General features: G+C 42.3%; 1 protein-coding gene across 8 annotated transcripts in view; it reads left to right on the top strand.

Moving 5' to 3' along the window:
- Positions 1 to 18,150, top strand: part of TEC (tec protein tyrosine kinase) — a 134,375-nt gene that overhangs the window by 48,445 nt on the left and 67,780 nt on the right. For 5 of the 8 annotated variants that reach the window (XM_056557646.1, XM_056557682.1, XM_056557672.1 and 2 more), the window contains exon 2: positions 16,965 to 17,061. The exons of 2 other annotated variants lie outside the window; for them this stretch is intronic. The gene's annotated coding sequence lies outside the window, so the exon portion shown is untranslated. Of the gene's footprint in view, positions 1 to 10,584; positions 10,686 to 16,964; positions 17,062 to 18,150 lie in introns of those variants that run through there. One more of the 8 variants, XM_056557656.1, reaches the window with a different exon arrangement.

The raw sequence follows: 18,150 nt of genomic DNA, 5'->3' as shown, positions 1-18,150 counted from the left end.
TTTGGTTAACTTATCTGAGAAAGAATTAGCTGTTCCTGTTTCACCACTGGAAAAAAAATAAAAAAAAACACACCACCCACGGAGCTTGAAAAATTAATTTATTCTTCAATCATAAATACTGTGCCATGTTTCCACAATGCAAAATCACCCTTTTTAGGCATTATATAATAGTGTGAATCCTGGTAGAAAAAACAGACATGGCGCACATCCACAATTTTGTATTATGATCCAATTGCTGCTCAGCATAATTACAAAAACTAACAGGTTGTTAGTATATACGTTTTGATCAAAAGGTACAAAGCCCACTCACCACGTCAAGGCCACCTATTGAGTGTGTGTCCCTAACGTCCCTAGCATAAAATGGTGTAGCACTGGGCGGCGCCCACCACCGCTGCGACACCAGTGCCCACAGGGGCAACGACCCACTGGCAGAGTGGCCCCAGTGCCACCCAAACCAGTCACCGGGCCACACCCCCGCAGACACGGCGCCGCGGCAGCAACGGATGCCACACAGCACCACACCAGTGTGAACAAGGTGTAACAGCACACTCACCATGTGCTCCCAGTGAAACTGGGAGACTGCTAGTGTTACGCCGAGCGCTCCGGGTCCCTGCTCCTCCCCGAAGCGCTCGCGGCGTTTCTCTCCCTGCAGCGCCCCGGTCAGACCCGCTGACCGGGAGCGCTGCACTGACGTTGCCGGCGGGGATGCGATTCGCATAGTGGGACGCGCCCGCCCGCGAATCGCATCCCAAGTCACTTACCTGTCCCCGGCTGTCATGCTCTGGCGCGCGCGGCTCCGCTCTCTAAGGCGCGCGTGCGCCAGCTCTCTGAGATTTAAAGGGCCAGTGCACCAATGATGGTGCCTGGCCCAATCACCCTGATTAGCTTGCACCTGTTCCATGCTCATATAACCTCACTTCCTCTGCACTTCCTTGCCGGATCTTGTTGCCTCGTGCCTTGAGAAAGCTATTACTGTGTTCCTGACCTCCTGCTATTTCCATATTGACTACGAACCTTGCCGCCTGCCCCGACCTTCTGCTACGTCTGACCTTGTCTCTGCCTAGTCCTTCTGTCCCACGCCTTTTCAGCAGTCAGCAAGGTTGTGCCGTTGCCAGTGGATACGACCTGGTTGCTACCGCCGCAGCAAGACCATCCCGCTTTGCGGCGGGCTCTGGTGAATACCAGTAGCTACTTAGAACCGGTCCACCGGCACGGTCCACGCCAATCCCTCGCTGACACAGAGGATCCACTATCAGCTAGCCGAATCGTGACAGCTAGAAAATGAAAGGGCCCTGGTGTAGCTGTCTGCTATTTATATAGGGTTGGGCTGAGGGGGTGGGGAGGAGTGCAGACCAAGTGTAAAAAAAAAAAAAAAAAAAAGGAGGGGATAGAATACACAATGTGAATCCTGGTAGAAAAAACAGACATGGCGCACATCCACAATTTTGTATTATGATCTAATTGCTTCTCAGCATAATTACAAAAACTAACAGGTTGTTAGTATATATGTTTTGATCAAAAGGTACAAAGCCCACTTGCCACGTCAAGGCCACCTATTGAGAGTGGGTCCCTAACGTCCCTAGCATAAAATGGTGTAGGACCGGGCGGCGCCCACCACCGCCGCGACACCAGTGCCCACAGGAGCAACGACCCACTGGCAGAGCGGCCCCAGTGCCACCCAAACCAGTCACCGGGCCGCACACCCGCAGACATGGCGTTGCGGCAGCAACAGACGCCGCACAGCACACCAGTGTGAACAAGGTGTAACAGCACACTCACCATGTGCTCCCAGTCAAACTGGGAGACTGCTAGAAAATGAAAGGGCCCAGGTGTAGCTGTCTGCTATTTATATAGGGTTGGGCTGAGGGGGTGGGGAGGAGTGCAGGCCAAGTGGAACAAAAAAAAAGGAGGGGATAGAATACACAATGTGAATACTGGTAGAAAAAACAGACATGGCGCACATCCACGCTGTGCGCTGGCTTTATGGTCGCTATTTAAAATGGAGTACTAGCCATCTGCCTGACCCCCCCCCCTCCCCCCGCCGACGTTTCTTCAGCCCACGCTGGCTTTATCAAGGGAGTCCGGCTAAGTGGACTATCTGGACAAGTAGGGAGACACCTAGTGGCACCTGTTTTAAACACAAAACATAAACACACAAAACATAGAAAGCTTCAAAGTACATTAGACAGATTTTTTTTTTTTTTTACCATAAGGAGTGCAAAAGCAAAAAAATTTTTAATGACAGTGCCCATTTAAAGTTAGTGGGGTCATTAAAGAGGGTATTCCAGGTCCCATGTTCTTTATATATGTTACTGGCACTGCTATTAAATAGTCTTATGGTCCCCTGTTGCTCCTCCTGTGCTATAACATCCTTCCTGCACATCATACTGTATGTTCACTGTGACAGATTTGCATTAAATCTCTTGGACTTAGTGTGAGCAAATTCTTTTGTGTTTGGTTTTTGGTTAACTTATCTGAGAAAAAATTAGCTGTTCCTGTTTCACCACTGGAAAAAAAAAAAAAAAAACACACCACCCACAGAGCTTGAAAAACAAATTTATTCTTCAATCATAAATACTGTGCCATGTTTCCACAATGCAAAATCACCCTTTTTAGGCATTATATAATAGTGTGATGTTATGCTTGAATTATATATATATTTTAATAAAACAGTGTGCTAACCTAACCAATCCCTACCTCTCCGGCACCCACAACTCTTTGGTCACCTTCTAGACTTTATATACTACTCTCTATCGGTGGTTTGGCATACCAAAACATAACTGCTCAGGCTGCAGCGGTCACTTTAGCAGGTTATTGCTGGAGATGGGGAGAGTAGTGTGAACTACAAAAGCATTGGCATAGGAATGGTAGGGCATTGGTTAGGTGAATTTACTTTTCAACCATAAAAAGTACACCATGCAAAATCATCCTTTTTTAAGCATAACAATATGTACATGCACTTGAATTATATACATTTGGTAACTTTACTAGACAGTCTTCACACATTTTATCATGCTGTTTGAGAAATCTGGCACAATTTTAGATGGTCTAGCCTTTACACCAACAATTGGATGCTAAAATTGCCTGTACCATCATTGCACATGTGCCAATTCCCCTCTATGCAGGGTCCAGGTCCTCTGAGATGGTAATGTCACAGCTACTTGTTTGTAGAACCAGGAATTAATATTTATAAGAAGGTGTAGGCATAACAGTACACCACAGGACTACCGAATGCCACGAGTGCACCAAGAAGCTCATTTACATACTTTATTTTAGTCCATAACCTGGAAACTATGCTATAGATCAAAATATGGCAAACAGCGTTAGAATCAGCATCACCCACACTATTACCCTGTACAAGTATAGAGGAAAAAGTATGTTCTGCTATGAAGAAAATTCTGCACAAGTTACATGTTGCTAAATGTGTGATTTGACACAGTTAAAAGTAAGGATAAATCGAATTAAAGGGAACCAATCATCAGATTTTACCCTATATAACGCTTGGCAAAGCGTTATATAGGGTAAAATCTTTATTTTCACCATCCCCGGGGGACGCTCCTGCCCCAGGGATGGTGAAGATATGAAGTTATAAACCAGTCACCTCCACCGCCGTAAGTAGTCACCTGGGCGGGGAGCTCTTCTCACCTACTCCTGTTCTTCGGCCGGGAGCGACGCCCCCTCTGCTTGATTGATGGGCAGCGTCATAGCTCTGCTCCGTCTGTTCAGTGAGCGGAACAATGAAGCGGCCCATCAATCAAGCGGAGGGGGCGTCACTCCCGGCCGAAGAAGGGGAGTAGGTGAGAAGAGCTCCCCGCCCAGGTGACTACTTACGACGGCGGCGGTGACTAGTTTATAACTTCATATCTTCACCATCCCTGGGGCAGGAGCGTCCCCGGGAATGGTGAGGACAACAATTTTACCCTATATAACGCTTTGTCAAGCATTATATAGGGTAAAATCTGATGATTGGTTCCCTTTAAGTTGCAGATTTTACCTGGTGTCAATGAGGAATTGTATAGGATCAAAGGGTTTGCCTACTCACTGTAGTTATGGTCAGCATTTGGCTGCTGCAGTCTCACATGTCTAGCATGGAATATCGTGTGATGAAGTATGAAAGTATACATTTAGAAACAGACAGAACTTATATGAATACAACATTGTGTGGAAATGCATATATTTAAGTGTCATGTTTTAAAACTATTAAAGGGGTCCTTCGGCGAAAAACATCCTATAGCCGGCAGCGTTTATGACGTCACGCCACGCCCCCTCTAGTCATGTCTATGACGTCGCCGTCACACCTCTTCCCATAGACATGAATGGAGGGGGCGTGGTGGCTGTAGTCGCCAGTCATCCGGCACCGAGTGGAGTTTGCTCCGTGCAGAGGTGACCAGGGTGCTGCTCCGGAGATCGTGGGGGTCCCCAGCGGCGGGATCCCCACGATCTAACATCTTATAAACCTATCCTTACCTAAAGGATAGGGGATATCATACCTTGGGGACTTTCCTGAAACATATGGCAAACAGGCAGTGTTAAAGTAGCCTAAGCCCCAACCACTCAGTTGATCACCAGCTAATATTATAGACCAGGAAGAGCTGAGCAGATTAATATATACTGTAGCTAAGTAGTCATGTGGGCAATGGGCAGTTCTGATTGGCAGCTCTCTATATGCATACTTATACACAGATAGCTGTCAATCACTAAGTAGGACCACTCACTTGACTACTTAGCCCTGAATGAGCCAAGATTACATGAATTAATGCCAAGGTATCCTGAAACTTTTCCCACAAAGCTATATATCTAGTGAGCTTTATCTGCTCGACAACATGCTGTCTGGAGATAGGATTGCATCCTCAGTGTGACATGTTCCCTTTAAAATATCTATACATGCTCACACAGTGCAGACTTGATGCCTTTTGTCTATTTTAAGCCAAAACAGGATTTAAATAGAAAAAGTATACCGTATTTATCGGCGTATAACACACACTTTTTAGGCTAAAATTTTTAGCCTAAAGTCTGTGTGCGTGTTATACGCCGATACACCCCCAGGAAAGGCAGGGGGAGAGAGGCCGTCGCTGCCCGCTTCTCTCCCCCTGCCTTTCCTAGGGTCTAGAGCGCTGCTGTCGGCCCTTCTCACCCCCTGGTTATCGGCGCCGCTGCCCGTTCTGTCCCCCTGACTATCGGTGCCGGCGCCGATAGCCAGGGGGAGAGAAGCGGCGCCGACAGCCAGGGGGAGAGAAGGGGCAGCGGCACCTATTGCCGGCGCCCCTGCCCCGTTGCCTCCCCTCATCCTCGGTGGCATAATTACCTGAGTCGGGTCCGCGCTGCTGCAGGCCTCCGGCGTGCGTCCCCGGCGTCGTTGCTATGCGCTGAACGGCGCGGCGCATGATGTCAGTGCGCCGCGCCGTGCATAGCAACGACGCTGGGGACGCACGACGGAGGCCTGGAGCAGCGCGGACCCGACTCAGGTAATTATGCCACCGGGGATGGGGGGAGGCAACGGGGCAGCGGCGCCGGCAATGGGTGCCGCTGCCCCTTCTCTCCCCCTGGCTGTCGGCGCCGCTTCTCTCCCCCTGGCTATCGGCGCCGGCACCGATAGCCAGGGGGTGAGAAGGGCCGGCAGCAGGGCTCTGGACCCCAGGAAAGGCAGGGGGAGAGAAGCGGGCAGCGACGGCCTCTCTCCCCCTGCCTTTCCTGGGGGTATATCGGGGTATACACGCGCACACACGCACCCTCATTTTACCATGGATATTTGGGTAAAAAACTTTTTTTACCCAAATATCCTTGGTAAAATAAGGGGGCGTGTTATAGGCCGGTGCGTGGTATACCCCGATAAATACGGTACTTATACAGTTTAATAAAATTGTTTAGCTCATTAAAAATACCAACTCACCCAATATTGCATGGCGTGAAATTGCCCAATATACTAGATCTTTGGCTTCTTTTTTGCACTGCATAAGAAGACTGAAGGAAGTCAGTAAGAAAAATTCCCTGAGTGTTGGCTTGTTGAGTAAATGACAAAGAAATCAAGAACTGCATTACATTTTCTTGGACTTTCCACATTATTTCAAATATAACATTCCTCTTCATTATAGGAAAAAAACTAATACATGCCAAAATATTACACATGAAAATATATATGTCAGCAGTTTGGAACGTGAATTGCAGCTGACAGACTGAAAACGTGTAAATTTAAATTTTTTTATTTCAATAGAATAGTGTTATATGCACAGATGTAAAGACATTTTTACTATTTGCTATAGTCCTATAATACTACTTCCATAGTGCAAGTGGGAGTATTTTTTTTATAGGAATATCATTTGGGCTCCTCGCTGCTCAATTAGGCGATATTCAGACTTCAGACTGTCCGCACTGAAAATCTCTGTGCGGACATTCCGGAGACTGTGGACGCCGGCGCTAAGACCACACAGGAATGCACCGTCTCATAGACGGCTATGCATTTCTTGCGGAGTCCGTAGAAAGAATGAACAGGTTCATTCTTTCTGCGGACACGGAAATCGGAATTTCCATGCCAGAAATTCAACAGGATTCTGCTACAGTGGAATCTCCGTGAAGAATTCCGCATGGTGATTCAGATGTCTAAACATAGCCTAAGTGTTCTTGGTCTTGTACTGATGCCCCCAAAGAACATCACAAAAAAAACATCAGCTTTGGACGAATCTAATTTTCCGTAATTCCAAACAAGTGTGATTCATTGCAAATCAATTTGCTTATCTCCAATTGTTATATATAGCTGCCTGCAACAAATTGTCATATTTGCATTAATATGACATTTAAAACATGAAGAACTGCGTAAACAATTCAGGTTCACACAGTGCACTTTTTTTGTGAATTCTTAGCCAAAGACAGAGCAGAATCCTAACAAATAAAATAAAAGTACAAAACAGAGACTTTCTTTTTGGATCCATACATGAAAACCCAGTCTAGGAAAATCATCAAAAACTGCATAAAACTTGTAAACCAGTAATTTCTTCATAGATTCTGCTAAAAAGCCTTGTTTACATAAAAGGAAATCACAAATCTTCATATAGTTTAGTTAATTTTTAGTCAAAATTACTGTCTTTTTCTCCCCTTATATTATTCAGAAAAGATGACCTAACATATGTATTTGACATCTCTTAAGAAGCTTTTAATCCTTTGTTGATGATTGTTCCTCATAGAGTCACGTGTGAGTACTGAAGTTAGACAGTTGTGGACACGGATGACTTACACATCCTGTTACACCCTCCATCTGTGTAACACTGACAGCCCATACATTTATTTCATTGAAATAAAGTTGATAATTGTATTTATTTGAACTTGTTTTGATACTATATTATGTTATGCAATTATGCACCGCCCCCCCTAAAAAACACACTATTTTTCATAACATTATGTAACTAGGCAGATGTGTTGTTCAGGGCTCTAGGAAAACTTAGTGAAAACCTATGTATACGCTGTTGTAGTAGCCGGTTAGTTATTACCCAACTAAGAAATATTTAACTGGAATAGAAAGGCATATCAAAGGTGACAGTGGGGGAGGAGTATTCATCAGTCCTATCAGTCCGTGGCCATAAAGATTGTTTATTATTAAATTGCAGTTCTGTCGCCTTCTGAAGATGGTTAGTTTTTTTTTTTTTTTATGAAATTGTTTATCAAATTGTGGACAAAATGCTTTTATTACATTTTTGCTACAGGGATTAACAATGCACATAGTTTTTTATAATGAGGAGATTAGGCTAGAAAAGAGCTTTCTGTCTATGATATGTTGGCATACCAGCAGGAACATATGCTGAAGAATACAGCTGCTTACATGCTGCATGGCCATTTACCTTAAAGAAAACTGTCACCATGATCACCCACAGTAAACCCATACACTGAGTTATAGTGTGGGTGACCAGGAATCCAAAGAGGGGTCACTTACTATAATCGGTGCTGTCGTACCCGAAATATTGGCTGGATGAAGTTCCCCATTCTGAATTCAGGGAGTCGCGAGCAGGAGGCGGGGCCTTGCCGGCTGGCCGCCCCTGCTTCTTTCCATCATCTCAATCAGCCATCCCCTTAGTTAGCATATTCATATTCTGCAACTTCATGTCCTAGTGTCACACCTACTGGGGAACACCCCTTCCCAGACTGTGGAGCGGACTGAGACTAAGCAGACTATGCAGAACAATATCAAGGTAGAAGACAAAAAAATAATAAAAATAAAGTCAGGGGGTGGTTTACTATGATGGGGAGAGTGAACTGGGAGGAATAAAAAATGAATCCATATCATGACAGGTACTCTTAAAGTGATAGTCTGTGAGTAAAGAGGTCATGTTCTCATTTACAGTGAAGCTTACATAGTCTTCTGTGGAGATCCTTAGGGTGTGTTCACACGGTGGAATGTCCGTGTGGAATTCCACAGGAGTATTCTGCACAGACATTCCGCTACGGCAGTCCCATTGATTTTAATGGGATTCTGCTGCATGGTTCACACTGTGGAAGTTCTGTGGCAGACGTTTCTGTCACGGAAATTCTGATTCTGACGTTTGCAAAAAACAAAAAATTTACGTTTTTTGTGCATTTCCATCTATGAGACGGCCAATTTTCGAGCGGTCCTTGCACCCGCCGGATTATTCACATGTGCAAAATGTCCGCATGTGTTTTCCGTGCGGACATTGCGCACATTTTACGCCATGTGATCATGTCTTAGAGTAGGCTGACCCTTCCACTGGCTGAGAAAAGCAGCAGGACCTTACAGCATAAAATGGACCTGCAAAAACCACACATGCTGAAATGGTAAATAAAAGCCTATTTTTGATGATGATATGCCTCACTGCGCATACTGACATGGCTGAGAAACTAGATGGTTTTTATCTAAATGCCTGGAATGGTTCTTTGAAGATTAAAATACTTTCCATATTGCCATTAATTTGCACCGTGACACTGCCTTGGATGCTCCTAATGCCGGCCCTGCTTTGTTTATGGTTTGTTGAGCAAAACTGTTTCCATTATTTGTATTATATTTGCACATAGTATGGTTTACAATGGTAAGCAACAGCATGTATTTGTATAACTAGTTTAGTGCCCTTTCCTTATAAAACACATCTTTGTGCTATTCTCCATTTGCATACTTGCAAAAAACTTGGTACCATGGTACAGTAAACTAGTTCACTAATTTGACAGTATTGTAATCCCATGTAATACAGAAGATAAAAAGCTTAAAATACTGACAGGGGGACATGTTCAGGCCCATAAGGAGCTATCCCTGCCTCTTCAGGAGCTATAACCTGCTGTATGTTTAATCCACACCACAAAACTGTTTAGATGTTTACTGGTTTAGTCTACATGGTGGCTCAGTAAATGTTATCTGATTCTGGTAGACCACTGCCATTAAAGATAAATTCATGTTGTTGGAAACAGTTTCACTTCTCTATATCAGGGGTCCCCAGCACAGTCCCCAAGGCCCACTACTCCCCCCCCCCGGCCACTACACTATATGGACTAGCATTTAGAGGTTCCCATTGGCAGGCAGGGTCACATGGGGTACACTGCTCCTCTCTTAAGGGTACAGTAACACATAACACACATAAGAACAACAACACAATAATTATAAAAAATCTATTAACTCTTGGCAAAGTGCTGAAACATAATTAATATAGCAATAGGTCCCTCAGTGGGCCCAACACCTGTGCTGCAGGTCTGCCCGAAGCAGTCCGTAACCACAGGACAGCCTTTGGTGCTAACATATAACAGGCAAGCCTTTGGTGCCGGGACACCACACTTATAAAAAAGGCAAATACCTAATGTACTATAACCCACTTACATTACCTCCAGACCTCGATCTGTGTTCCTCACAGACTTCTTTTATATGGGTTTAGAAGTAAAAAAGACTATGCTAATATAACTTTTGTCCAGTGTAGTGGGAAAATGCTATAACTTTCCTAAAGATGTGCCATGCTATCTTGGTACAGGCCTAGTTTTTTGATCATTTACCTTCCGGATAAAGCTGAACTAGTGATCTGACCATACATGTCACATAATTGCCAGTTTCATTGCTTCGACACCTCTAGAACTGGTCATATCAAGGAGGCCCCAGAAAAAATGATCAGTTGGTTGACTATGAAAGGGTGTTTTGAGGACCCAGCAAAAAGTATCCTGGAAATGTGGTACTACTGTATACTGTTGAACTATGACTATTAAAAATGATGTTGCATCATTCAAAGATATTGTTGTGTATAAAGCCCCAAAATATGTTATTGGTCAACTTTTCTATTTCGCAAATAAAATGTACACTGGATTGTAGTCACAAGTATACTACTCATGGCCCATAAAAGCCTATGGCTACAATGTGTGCATGCTGTGGTAAATTTGAATGTGTTTTTTTTTTATGTATACCTGGACAGACAGCATTGTTGAACTGTAACTACAGTGGGGGGTAAGACAAAAATATGTTGGAGTTTGTCTAGAAGATTACCGTAAATGAATATTTTCAACCAATGTTTCTATATTTATGGTAACAGAATTCATGTAGGACTCTATGGAACCTGTTCTTCTAGTCTGGCATTCTTCTTATGCAGGGATTGTAGAATACCCACAGTCATTTATGTTTCCTTTCTGCTTGGGAACGAACACCATATTTCTTTATGTTTCTACCAAACCACAAATTACGGGACCAGCGCTTGCGGAATGAACATCATTAAGAGGTCAGGAAAGACTTCACATATATTTATAGTTATTTCTTGTTGTATTTAATGTACATTCATAATAGTCATAGAATAACCCCTGGACATTCAGTGTGAATAGCCTGAGATCTGTCACTGTAGAGCTGCCTACTTCTGGGTAACACTGCAGTTCCCCGCACCAAAGTAATGCTCCTGCTGGCTGCAGGGGAAAATACATAAGAGCAATATATTAATATTTGTTAGTGTCCTCTCCATGCCTTCCATGTCAGTTTAGCATGTGCAAATAAATCAGCCTTTCTTTCTAGAACAGTTTTTGTTAGCTGTCTGGACCCTTGTGATCAGAGAAATACTGTAGGGGGTGGGGGGCTGGGGGTGGTTTGGGGGAATGCATCATTGTCTGTGTAAATTATGTTCTTTTTACCCCCGTTTTCCTGGGCATATGTCTTGTAGTTCCTTCACATTTCCCAAAGAGGTGCACATATTTCATAAATAGCAAAGTACTATAGGTGTAGACAAGTTTCTATTTTGTGGTCTGTGCTTAAAAAGTCACTAGAAACTTGTAAAAAATTGTAAAAAATGACCTAATGTTTTACATCAAGTTTTTCTTTACTAAACAGTATCTTGCAGTTGCCATTTCCTGTTTTTTAAGAGAGATCACTTTCAGCCAACAATGAAAGGTAACACCAATATACAGTGATCCCTCAACTTACAATGGCCTCAACATACAATAGTTCCAACATACACTGGTCTTTTCTGGACCATTGTAAGTTGAAACCAGACTCAACATACAATGTACAGACAGTCCAGATTTGTGAAATGTGTCAATGGCCGGAAGAACTGACCAATCAGAATGGGCAATTTACTGGTAAAACACCTGTATTACTGAAGCATATGCACTGACTGGTGTCTGGTAGCGCCCCCTACAGTACAGGAAGGTACTACATGTTCTGTATTACTCTTTACCTGTATTACTTAAGTGCATGCACTGACTGATGTCTGGTAGCGCCCCCTACAGTACAGGGAGGTATTACATGTTCTGTACACTTTACCTGTACCAGGGTTACCTGCTCCTTTGGACACCTGGTGCGGTCGGCTCCATGTTACTTTTTTAGGACATTGCGTGTACTGTACAGGATCTCGAAGAAGCTCCTGTCCTCTACATAGACCATTGTTTCCCAAGCAGGGTGCCCCCAGCAGTTCCAAAACTACAACTCCCAGCATGCCTAGACAGCTGGAGGCTCCCTGCTTTGAAAATACTGACATAGACAGTGATTTACAGTTCCCAGCAGATCTTTCTTACTTTTATATGTAAGGATTTGCTTTATCTATATTAATTATCTACTTATTTTTCTTTAATCCTCACTTTTTCCTATTTTTGGATGACATTTTGGTGCCTTTAGAACCAATTACCAGGTTTCCATAGAGTTATGGTCTCAACATACAATGGTTTCAAAATACAATGGTCGTTCTGGAACCAAATAATATTGTAACTTGAGGGAACACTGTATAGATTTCACAGAGACCTGCAGAATCATTTCTTGCTCACAGAACAGTCCTAAAAAATATAAAATAAGCTGAACTGAAAGCGACCTGAATCTCGTGACCTGAACTGAAAGCATCGTACAGATTCATTATATCAGTCCGTATAAAAGCATCCATATTATGCTCACCTGAAACTGACCTGAAAGGGTACAGCCCCATGTGGAGGTTTCCCACAGTGGAAAGTATGCAGCATTTCCGCACAGAAATCCACACCAAAACACATGGATTTTGGTGCAATTTATGCAAATAACGAAACAAAAATTAAAGGGAACATGTCATCAGGTTTTACGCTATAAGGCTGCTCACACTGTGCTATGGAGGTTTAGATCATCATTCCTACCATGTATGTGATATAGCAGCATGTTCCTGCAATCCTAATATCCCTATAATCCAGAAAAATAACATTTATTTTGCTACGCATTGTATGCTAATTACTACCAAGTAGTCATTGGGGCCTTAGCTAATCACAGCTGAATTTTGGTGCAATTTATGCAAATTAAGAATTAAAAGGCACATGTCATCAGGTTCTACCCTATAATGCTGTGTTTATATTCGTTATATGTCCGTTATTCACACATAGGGGTTTATTTACCAACGTGATCCCGACTCTTTTTTGTCGGGTTTTGCACCCAAATTGTGTTGCAAGTTCCACACAATTTGCGACCAAAAAAAACAAAACCCTCCATTTTACAAGAAAAACCCGAAAAAGGGGGCACGGTCCCAACATAAGGGGCGTGCCCCCTGACAGTTTTGAAAAATCCCAACATATTTACTAAGGTTTCCACAGAAAATGTGGTGGATTTGAACTGAGGAAAATCCGACAGATCAGAACAGTTGTAAAAAAAAAAGCAAAACGTAGGGAAAAGTGCAAAATGTAGGGAAACCTTAGTAAACAACTTGGGAAAATACCCGTTGGAAATCAAAACCCACAAAGAAAACTCCACTCCACTCTTAGTAAATAAACCCCATAATTTTTACTCATAATGGATATGAATCTGATGTTAATAGAAGTAAAATGGTAAAAGATGTTGGCCCTGATTTACTAAGAGTGTTGTGTAGTTTTCTTTGTGGGTTTTAATTCCCTACAATTTTTTTCCACTGTATTTACTAAGGTTTCCCTACATTTTCCACTTTTCCCTACTTTTTGCTTTTGTTACACAATGCTCTGATCTGTCTGGTTTTCCTCAGATCAAATCCACCACATTTCTGTGGAAACCTTAGTAAATATGTTGGGATTTTTATGAAAATGTCGGAGACAAGGCTCTTTTCTGTGACAACGCCCCCTTTTCCCGATGGTCACGCCTCTTTTTGGGTTTTCTCAGTAAAATGGAGAGTTGGTCGGGTTTTTTTCATTTCTGGCACAATGAGACAGAATCTATCGCAATGTGTCAGAATCTGGCGCACAACCGACAAAACGTGTCTGGTTTATAATTGTAAATCAGGGCCGTTGTAATACTTGCATATAAAATAATAATGGAACGTTAACATCCTTTATTATCTGTTAAAACATCCATTTATGTCAGTTAATGTCAGTTATTTTATAACCCTTTCCATTCTTTTTTCCTTCTGAGCATGCTAGTAGCAATAATGGATGAAATAACAGATCTAAATAATGGAGAATAAAAGAGTTACTTGAGTCATCATATACTTCAATGTTAAATTACTACATCTGTTATTACATTTGTTATTTATGATGGGGAAAAAACCCTGCATATCAGTCTTTTCCCTGCTCAAAAATAAAGCAAATTCAATGCAATGGACATTAACAGAATACAGCAGAGATTTAAAAAAGCCCACTTACATGAATGGGATCTGTTACCTTCTTTTTTCATCTCTATTCTATAATGGAGATGAGCAACAGAGATGAAAAATTTGATGTGAACCCAGACTAAGGCTGCTCAGACTATGCTATGGGGGTTTAAAGGGGTACTCCGTCCCTAGACATCTTATCCCCTAACCATGGGATAGGGGATGAGATGTCTGATCGCAGGGGTCCCGCCGCTGTGGACCTCTCCTATCTTGGCTGTGGCACCCCAGACATCAGGTGCACGGAGCGAACTTCGCCCCGTGCTGATGACTGGTGATGAGGAGCAGAGGCTCGTGCCATCACGGTTATGCACCCTCAATACAAGTCTATGGGAGGGGGCCTCCGGTGCGGGACCCGACACTCTAAACGAACACCAGGTGCAGCAGGGAGTTTGCGGCGGCAGGACCCCAGTGATCAGACATCTTAACCCCTATCCTTTGGATAGGGGATACGATGTCTAGGGGCGGAGTACCCTTTTAAGACTATTGGCATGTGTGATGGAGGATTATTTTACATGATATAACATGTATTTTACCCTTAGGAAATAGTACACTTTAGTACACACAGGTCAGATGTGGACTTGAGATTTCTTTCTGAAGAACTGGCTTGTTAAAGCTCAAATTCTTTCTTAAGACATTCCTTACTTACTCAAAACCACATAAAAAAACCACAGAAATGCATTTCCATGCAGTTTCTCTAGAAAAAAAAATGCACATATACAATTTTTTTTAAGCTTGAAAAACAAACAGAAGTCTATGGGAGAAAAATGCAACAAACTGGGAGAAAAAAACCCTAATGAGCTAAAATACACCTTAAGTTGGATAAAACATCCCAAAAATGCATTGTGGGTAGAATTTCTGTTGACTTCCAGCTAACATCTGGCTGTAGCCTTTTTAGTGCTAAGCGACTGAGCTTTGCTCAAAGAGAACATGGTCTCCCACATGTGCCGAATTATCTACAAGTTATCCCTGCTAACAGGCGTACATTGGAGTTGAAATCTTCGCCAGCTCCAAGCTGACATGTTCAGTAGTAAAGTAATCTAGCAGTATCCTTACACTGGCTGCAGAGGACTCTGCACCTTCTATTTGCTACTGGTTATCTTAGGCGAAATATGAAGAGGAAATCCTTTCACTCCCTTATCATAGTTTACAGTCTTTCTTCTGGGTGCCAATTCATCATTACATTATTTTAGAACAATAAGGAGCAACGTCAGTTTACATAGGATATTATTAACTATGCAAGTGGGAAATGTCTTTGTTATACTTGTGGCTGGAAAAAAAACATGGCATTTAGTGTAACAATAGCGATGACTGATGAGAATAAAATACAGTGCAAATTAATTCCTATGACCGCTTTTACCAGGACTAGATGGGAAATTGGCACCTACCAGATGTGAGCCCTATCCCTTTATCTTCCCAAGTAGCGGGACCTGGCAATTCTGTCTGTAGTCCTGCATACCTTATTGTCAGAGCATTGTTTCCCAGCTTGAGGCACCCTGTTTGGAAAACACTGTGTCAGAGGTTAGTTACAACAGTTCACAGCCTTTGTAGTGCCACCCCATAGGCAGACTGTAATGCAATGTAGTGTCTGTATGGACCGATGTAACCAATCATAACTATTTTTCCTATGAGATGATGCCCAGATCTTTTTGGAATGGCACATAAATATGTTTTGTGATGGTTTTGGATTAGAAAACTGACAGTGTGTACAGGGTATAGAATAAAGGTAAATTGTTAGCAGCTAGGTACAGCTCTGCCAGGATCTTTCTTCTCACACCACATAACTACAGGTGAAACTCGAAAAATGTGAATATCGTGAAAAAGTCCATTGTATTTCATTAATGCATCTTAAAAGGAAAGGAAGCCTGAAGTGCTCCAAAATCTCCTGATAGACGGATGTGTTGACCTTGGACTTAATGAAGCACAGTGGACCAACACCAGCAGATGACATGGCTCCCCAAATCATATCTGTTATGTCCCAGTACAAGACATGGTCCTTTACTACCCTTAGGCCCTGTCAGGTTGAGTCCCTCAGTGACCTGGGGGCTCCCCCACAAGGTCTCCCCCTGTTGGTTTTATAAAGTTGTGTGTGTCACTTTAATGCCTAGACAGGATCCCTAGTATAGAGGACCTGTGGGAGGTCTCAAGGACCTGTGTAAGCTGTCACATGTTATGTTATGCAGTCACATGATTTGTTGTCACATGTTCTTCCAGGGAGCACTAGCTTAACCTATTGGTTGACCAATGGGCTTTAGTCCAAATTTGCATATTCGCTATGTTTTTTTTTTTTCCATGCGAAAATTCATAATTAAATTCACATACGGGGAGATTTAACCTGTGCAAAGGAAAAGTTGCCCATAGAAACCAATCAGATCCCTTCTTTCCTTTTGCAGAGGCCTTGTTAAAAATGAAAGAAGCGATCTGATTGGTTGCTATGGGTAACTGGACCACTTTTCCTTTGCACAGGTTTTGATAAATCTCCCCCATAGTGCGCATGTGCAATTATATCTTTCACTTAAAAGAAGGGCGGGATAAGTGTCCAGTCTCGAAGTGCCGATATTCGCATACTTATTAACATAAATTTGCATAAAAAAAAAACATGAATATTCGTCATTACGAATATATATCACAATATTTTAAATATTCGCAAAATCGCGAAGTGCCGATATTTGCGGTAAAAATTTTAATTTCAAATATTAACCATATATGTAAATTCTGGAACAATTCCTATTTATCAGTTTACAGCAGTGTACTGAAACAGTGAGGTACTCCATAGTTATTGGTGAGGCTTCACAAAGTGACTGTATACTGCACAGTCCTCTCCTTGGCTGCAACAGTCTCTGGTTTAGTAACATTATTGACTTAAATTGTGCTCTACCATGCTCTGCTATGTTTTACAGAGGTTAGGAAAAGTAGACCAATAGGTAGACCTATATTTGTAATCTTTGCTAGGACTTCCACCACTTGTCCATATACCCCTTCAGAAGAAAAAGTTTGAGAAGCCCTGATTTAGAGGACCAGCATACTCCATCTTCTGTTCATTTTAGAGGTAAAAATGCTCTCTGTGTGTTTCTTTCATTTTATGTCACAGTCTCATTTCTTTATATTTACAGTTTTGTTTTGTTTTTTGTTTCGTTTTTTTGCAGTTTTGTTGAGGAAAAAAGTGGCTTTTCAGTATTGTGGCAGATATGCTACGGTTTAGCAAAACCACAAAATTTTAGCTGAGATTCCAAAAATTGTGACTGCAAAATAAAAGAAAAACAATATGTAAATAAGCGTTCATCATGTTAGGGTCCATGTCAGGAACTGTCCAGAGCAGGAGAGGTTTGCTACGGGGATTTGTTCCTGCTCTGGACAGTTCCTGACAAGGACAGGAAGCACAGTGCCTGACTGGAAAGACTACCCTACTCTCTCCAGGGCATACAGCAGCTAAGTACTGGAAGACTGGATTAACATTAGAAGTAATATGCATATCTAGATAAGGAAAAAGTCCAGCACAGGTATTTGCTAACAAAGAAGACTTTTTATTCAATAATATATGGACACATTAGCAGGTACAAAATTGTATGTTTCAAGTGTTGTACACACTCGTAATATACAAATCTGTGTGACTTCTTGGCACCGATTGATTTGAAAAGTTCTTTCTCTCTGGAGTACCCCTTTAGTACTAAAATAGCAGTAAATGGATTTTTTTTTCAAGATAATGCTTTGTATCAAGCAACATTTTAAGTATACATGTTTTATTGATATTCTGCAATATTTCTTTTTCCAATATAAGCTTTATTTTATTTTACTGAATAGTTTCAGTAAGAAACTTTAAAAGGATGATGTTGAAATTACATTCCCTGTACATATGCCTTATTAGGATGACTGCTCTGGGAGACCTGATAAATGGATTACATCATTGGCATTTGAAGAGTAGCTATTATTAACTAAACTTTCCCTAATCCCTCTCCCCATCTGTCCCTGACACTAACTACCTCTATCCCTGTATTCATTTTTATTTAAACCCCCATTAAAATACCTTTTTAATGCCATCTTCGGTAGCTCAGTGTTGAGCTCTCTTTGGAGGGCAGGAAGTGGGCGTGGCTAAGCAGGCCCGACGTCATCTGAAGCCTGGCCGGGCTCGTTTCCGCCC

This window comes from Hyla sarda, chromosome 1 (genome assembly GCF_029499605.1).
Source record: "Hyla sarda isolate aHylSar1 chromosome 1, aHylSar1.hap1, whole genome shotgun sequence".
In the NCBI taxonomy this organism is placed as follows: domain Eukaryota; kingdom Metazoa; phylum Chordata; class Amphibia; order Anura; family Hylidae; genus Hyla; species Hyla sarda.
The sequence above is the reverse complement of the archived record's forward strand: the minus strand, read 5'-3'. Positions and strand labels throughout refer to the sequence as shown.